Here is a 6824-nt window from a genome sequence, read left to right as displayed (position 1 = left end):
AAGTGTAGAAAAGATGTTGATGGATTATGTGAATCAGTTGTGAGCGATTGTTAACTAATTGTGACTGGTATAAAATGAGCCATCCAGAAGTAGGAGTGAAGGATCATTACCATCTAGATGAAAGAACCAGCTGTAGAGAATGTCCCTTGTACCCCAAGACCCCTATGCAGTAAACCTTCTTGACAGAAAGCAGTGATACCAGAGGAGTGGCAACAGCAGCCCATGGTAGCCCATGGCACTTTCACTATTCTCCTCCAACATCATAACTCAGCCCTAAAAAAAGCTTTGTAACATTTTCAGAGCAAGGGGCCAAGGGACAGAAAGCGACAGAAACCTGTTTGTAGGTATGGTAGAGGGGATGCTGTCTTGATTGGAATAATTGTGTCCTGACCATTTTCAATCCTGAACTGTAACTTGTTAATGTCCCTAATAAATCCCATAGCTGAGTATGGTTTCTGAATTCTGTGTGGCCGTTGGAATGAACTATTGACCTCAGCTGTGTAGAGAGTTCTGTGGGAGGGCCGGTTGTTGCCATTTTTAAAATGATTTATTAAATAATGGCAAGGTATATTTTTTTCTTGTTACTTTTTCTATACTAGGACGCAGTCCTACAATACTCTTTTGTTATATACATAAAACCACCACCCAATCCTCAGAAACCCTATACAGTGTCTCTAGGACTACAAACAGATTCAACAGCAATTGAAAGCAACAACAACAAAATATACATACTTAAAATGAATACCCAATACATGTAAATACATGTATTACATGTAAATACATGTAAATATTTTTCACCAACACTTTTATCTCAAAAGCCATTAAGGAAAAATCAGTATATATTCAAAGATACAATCTAATAATTTTTGCAAATACATTACCAAAACTTCTTCAAGCCACCCTTCTTTCCTCTAACTTTGTTACACAGTTTGGATATTTTTATTGCATCACTGAGAAGATTGTCTACTTTAGACAAAAGCCAGGTCATTTCTCAATCATATTCCAAATGAAAATTATTAAGATCAGGGAACCTGTAGCCATAAACAAATAGATAAAACAATATTATGTTTCTGATCCCTCACATTAAAAATTGTGTAGTTATTTATCCTGTTCACTTCATTTTCCTGCCATGGGAATCAAATTTGAAAAAAAAGCAACAACATATGAAATGGCACTATTAATCTGAAAAATATCATATCCATTCTCGACATAGAATATATATTTTAAAAGACTATCTCAAACTGCACAGAATTAACTACGTATAAACTCCAAAGAGTTGAAGTAGGGTTCCACTGTTTTGGTAAATGGAATGAGGAAGATCATTGAAACATGTTAACTACTTTCATATTTATGAAAATGTCTCTTGGAACCTTTCTGCTGCCTTACCAGCTGAACATTTTATGCTACATAATTTTATACACACTATGCTTCATGTTATGAAATCACTGTGGCTCTTTATGGTTTAGCAAGTTTGGGACGTTATAGTACACATTTATGCTTTTAAGAAAGCCATCTCAATAATAAAGTTTATTTGGTTATTTCATGTTTCATCAATTTAGAAGAATTCTCTGTTGCTATGAATATAAAATTATCATTTCATATTTCCTCAGTATACTGGTAACACAGAGTACATTCTCCTTTAAGTTAAAGTCAACATTTCTCAAGATAAGGGTATTTAGAATGGTAGCCAATATTTAATGTTGGGTTAATTGTAAGAATTGCTACTTAGTATATGAAAATGAAGTAAATGTACACATTTATGTATAATACAGAATTCTGTTGAGAGCATGGCCCATTTAATTAGAGACTACCAAATCAATGTGATGATTGTGATAACTAAATATTGACAACTTCTGGTATATTTTTTTAAAAATTTTAAAAATTAGAAGGCCAAGATTCATTGTTCATAGTTTATTGTTGAAGAGTTCTCAGCAAAATTTAGCTCTCTATCACAAAATAAGGTTTCGAATTTAAGAGATGCATATAGAAATTAACATTATATACAAGAGGATCAGCATGTAGACACTTCTACACTTAACAACAACACACACACATGTTGTTAAGTTCCATTGAGTCAGTTCCGGCCCATAGCAACCTGTATAGGGTTTTCCAGGGAGTGACTAGTGAGCTTGAACCACCAACCTTGCAGTTCAAACCAATTTCGCATTCCAGCATATTAACCAACAGCACCACACCAGGACTCTTCTCTCTCGATATGGGAGCTTCAAATTAATCTTTATTTACATACCTATATATTTATAAAAGAAAGATATCACATCTAGTTTGATTAACATTTTAAAAAATTATTATTATTATTTGTCTCTTCATTGATAGTCAACATTTCTTTGTAGTTTGAATACTTAAAACATTTTTTAAAATAATCTAAGATTTATATATCCGACATCTGATGAGCACCAGAATATTGTCATATAGAGTGCCGGACAGTGAGCACCTCAGGTTGGAAGACACTCAAAGTGCAACTGGGGAAGAGCTGGCTCCACAAAGTAGAGTTGACTGTGATGATGCAAATGGAGTAAAGCTCTCAGGACCTTCATTTGCTGATGGGGCAAAATTCAAAATGAAGAGAAACAGCTGTAAGGATCAATTAATAATCAGAACATGGATTACATGAAGTAAGAGTCTTGGGAAATTGGAAATTGCCAAAAATGAAATGGAATGCAAAACATCAATATCTTAGGCATTAGTGGGCTGAAATGGCCTGTTATTAGACATTTTGAATCTGAAAATCACATGGTTTACTATGCTGTGATTATGTGCTGTAGAGTCAGTTCTGACTCATAGCAAACCTATACAGGGTTTCCAAGGCTGTAAATCTTTATGGGAGCAGAAAGACTCATCTTTCTCCCACAGAACAGCTGGTAGTTTCGAACTGCTGACCCGGAAGTTAACAGCCATATTCGTAACCACTATGCTACCAGAGCTCCTATGCTAGGAATGACAAATTGAAGAGAAATGGAGTCACATTTATCATCAAAAAGAAACTATCAAGATCCGTTATTAAGTACAACACTATCTGTGATAGAATAATATCTAGATGCCTACTAGGAAGCCCAGTTAATAACAATAGTATTCAAATATATGCACCAACCACTGAAAACAGTAATGATGAAATCCAAGAATTCTACCAACTTCTTCAGTCTGAAGTTGTTCAAACATACAGTCAAGATGTGTTTGTTCATTATTACTGGTGTTCAAAATGCAAATGTTGGAAACAAAGAGGAAGGATCCATAGTTAGAAAGTATGGCCTTGGTGATATAAGTGATACTGGAGATTGCATGATGGAAATTTGCAAGAACAATGACTTCTTCAATGTAAATAACTTTTTAAGAATAATAGATGGCTATGCACATGGACCTCACCAGATGGAATACACAGAAATTAAATAGACTACACCTGTGGAAAGAGATGATAGAAAAGCTCCATATCATCAGCCAAAAGAAGGCCAGGTGCATACTGTGGAACACACTAATCAATTGTTCATATGCAAATATAGACTAAAACGGAATAAAATTAAAACAAGTCCATGAGAACCAAAATATGACCTTGAATATATACTACCTGAATTTAGAGATCATCTAAAGAATAGATTTGATACATTAGATGTAAACATTGAAGACAAGAAAAGTTGTGGGATGACATCAAGAACATCATACAGGAAGAAACCAAAGGTCATCAGGAAGATAAGAAACAAGGAAAAGACCAAAATGGATGTCAGAAGAGATTCTGAAACTTGCTTTCCAGCATAGAGATACTAAAGCAAATGGAAGAAGTGAGGAAGTACAAGAGCTGAACAGAAAATTATAAAGGTCAGCTTGAGAAGACAAAGTCAAATATAAAAAATGTGCAAAGATCTGGAGTTAGAAAACCAAAAGGGAAGAACACACTCAGTACTTCTAAAGCTGAGGGAACTGAAGAAAAAATTCAAGCCTCAACTTGCTGTAATCAAGTATGCTATGGGCAAAATAAGGAGCTCTGGTAGCGTAGTGGTTACGAATCGGGCTGCGAACCTCAAGGTCAGCAGTTCGAAACTACCAGCTGCTCCGTGGGAGAAAGATGAGGCTTTCTGCTCCCGTGAAGATTTACAGCCTTGGAAACCCTGTACAGGGTCGCTATGGGTCGAAACCGACTCGACGGCACTTAACAACAATATAGATGATACACTCGTACTTGCTGAAAACAAAGAGGACTTAAAATATTTACTCATTGATGAAGATTAATGACCACAGCCTTCGGTATAGGTTGCATTTCAATGTAAAGAAACAAAAAATCCTCACCAGTGGATCAATTAAATCCATATAGGTGGAGAAAAGATTGAAATTGTCAAAGACTTCATTTTTCTCAAATCAACCATCAACATTCATGGAAGCAGCTGTCAGGAAATCAAGCAATGTATTGAATTTGGTTAGTCGGCTGCATGGAACCTCTTTGAAGTCTTGAAGAGCAAAGCTGTCAGTCTGTGGACTTGCCCTAAACCATGGTATTTTCAAAAACCTCATATGCACATGTGCGTTGGACAGCGAATAAGGAAGACTGTAGAAGAATTGATGCAAATGAGTTATAGTGTTGGAGGAGATATTTGATTGAATGTACCATGGACTGACAAAAGAATAAACAGATCTGTGTTGGAACAAAGACAGCCAGAGTGCTCCTTGTAAGCCAGGATGCCCAAACTTCTTTCCTCATACTTTAGACATATTATCAGGAGCGACCAGTCACTGGAGAAGGGTATCATGTTTGGTAAAATGGAGGGTCAGAGAAAGAGAGGAAGGCCCCCAATGAGTGGTAGAAGTGATGCACTCAGGTGTAGCCACGATTGTGTGGTTGGCCCAGGACACCAGGACCACACAGTGTTTCATTCTGTTGTGCATACGGTTGCCATGAGTCAATACGGATACGACGACACCTGACAACAACAAACATCTTACTCTTAATCAATTATTATTTACAGACTATGTTATAAATTGAAGATTTCACTAATTCAGAAGGAAAGAAAATACAAATTAGGCTTTTTTTTTTTTCTGTTTTGTTGGGTTTATAATCTTAGGCATTTAATTTTGTCTTCTGAAAGCTGGTGAATACTGTGAATGTAGTACAAAATAATATATTTTTTTTACAATTTCATCTGAGTTACTCTGCTTTTTCCTTAATAATGTTGTCCTTTTAGGAATTTGAAAACATTTTGATGCAAGCTTCTTAAGAGTTATTCAAAATCAGGACATACAGAAATCACTGTTTTCATTCATTTCTGTCAATTTTAGTTTCTCTTTGTCAATTACCATAACTTCCCTCTAATCTTTCTTTTCTTCCTTTTGCTTTCATCATTTCTATCTGTTAGTTGAATGTGAATTCAGCTGAGACAGAATTCTTGCATTGACTACTCCCTTCACCTAACATTTTCATCCATATTTCAGGTTACATTTGGTTATGTAACTGAGATATCAGACATATCAACAGAAGCAGAAAAACCTTTATTTAAAATGAGTGTTCTGTGTTCTAAGTCTGTTCTATGACAGTCTGAATATATAAGGACAGCAATTAGAAGGCAACTAGCTCTTTTGACCTTTAGGCTGTAGCTTTCTTATTCTTAATACTACTACTATTCAAGCCGCTGATTTGAATAATGAACTGTCAACGTCTTTTACAAATGATCCTAGATCATTGAAATTGTTATAATATATGCATTATACTATATTATATAATAATTATAATTATGAAAGATTGATGCAGGGAAGCCTCTCACCCAGCCTTACGCTTTTATAACAAGGAACGTCTAAGGTTACTTCTATTGTTGTTAAGTGCCATTGAGTTGACTATCACCCATAACGACCCTGTATAGGGTTTTCCATGGAGCAGCTGCTGAGTTTGAACCACCGAGATACAGGAAAATTCTCTATTAAGATTTCTAATTAAGAGTTTGTTTCATTGTGTTCAGCTTCTTCTGCCTCTTACTCTTCTCTGGAGCAGTTTGCCTATAAGTGAAAATTCATTTTTAGCTTTTCTATATTGTAGGTCAACTGTGATTCAGCTTCTCTGTGTCTACATAGTTTAGCTCATTTAATTCACATATGTAAATATGCCCTCAAAACTAGCTTTTTCCAGTAAAATATGATTTATTTATTTAGTGTGTGTGTGTGTGTGTATGTGTGTGTGTGTGTGTGTGTTTTCTAGATCTGTCAAACTCCTGAGTTTTTTATAAAGGACAGGTATGGTGATGGTGGTGGTTAGGGGCCACCGAGTTTGTTCCAACTCATAGTAACTCTGTATAGGATTTCTGAGGTTGTAAATCTTTATGGGAGCAGAAAGTATTATATTTCTACTACATATGTATATTTGAATAAGTGTATATTTGAATAACTGACCTTTCTCTTATGTAAGTAGGGCTCCTTAAGAACAGGGATAGGGAGTTATTTGTTGGCTTTCTGAATTTCAAATTTAAAAAGTTACGCACTGTCATTCGAAAGTTTAAAATAAAAAGGTTATCCTAATCTTGGGTTATGCTAAATTTAATTCCGTTAGTCTGAAATATTTCATAATTTGTGTCTTTGGATTTATTGCCACATAGAAAAGCTTGTAGGTGGTTCTGACTAACATGGGCCATATGTACATGTGTATATATGTAATCATGAATTCTATGGTTTTCTATGACCATTTTATAAAATTATTTCTTAAACAATGTAAAATTTTGACACTAAAAATCTCTTCTTTCTTTTTCATACACATTCTATGCACAAAAGAAACATTCTTGAGAGACATAAGAAACAAGCCTTTTTCTTTCTGTATTTTTCTTAATATTTCTCTATAA

Source organism: Chrysochloris asiatica, unplaced genomic scaffold, assembly GCF_000296735.1.
Source record: "Chrysochloris asiatica unplaced genomic scaffold, ChrAsi1.0 scaffold00110, whole genome shotgun sequence".
NCBI lineage: Eukaryota > Metazoa > Chordata > Mammalia > Afrosoricida > Chrysochloridae > Chrysochloris > Chrysochloris asiatica.
Note: the sequence above shows the minus strand (reverse complement) of the source record.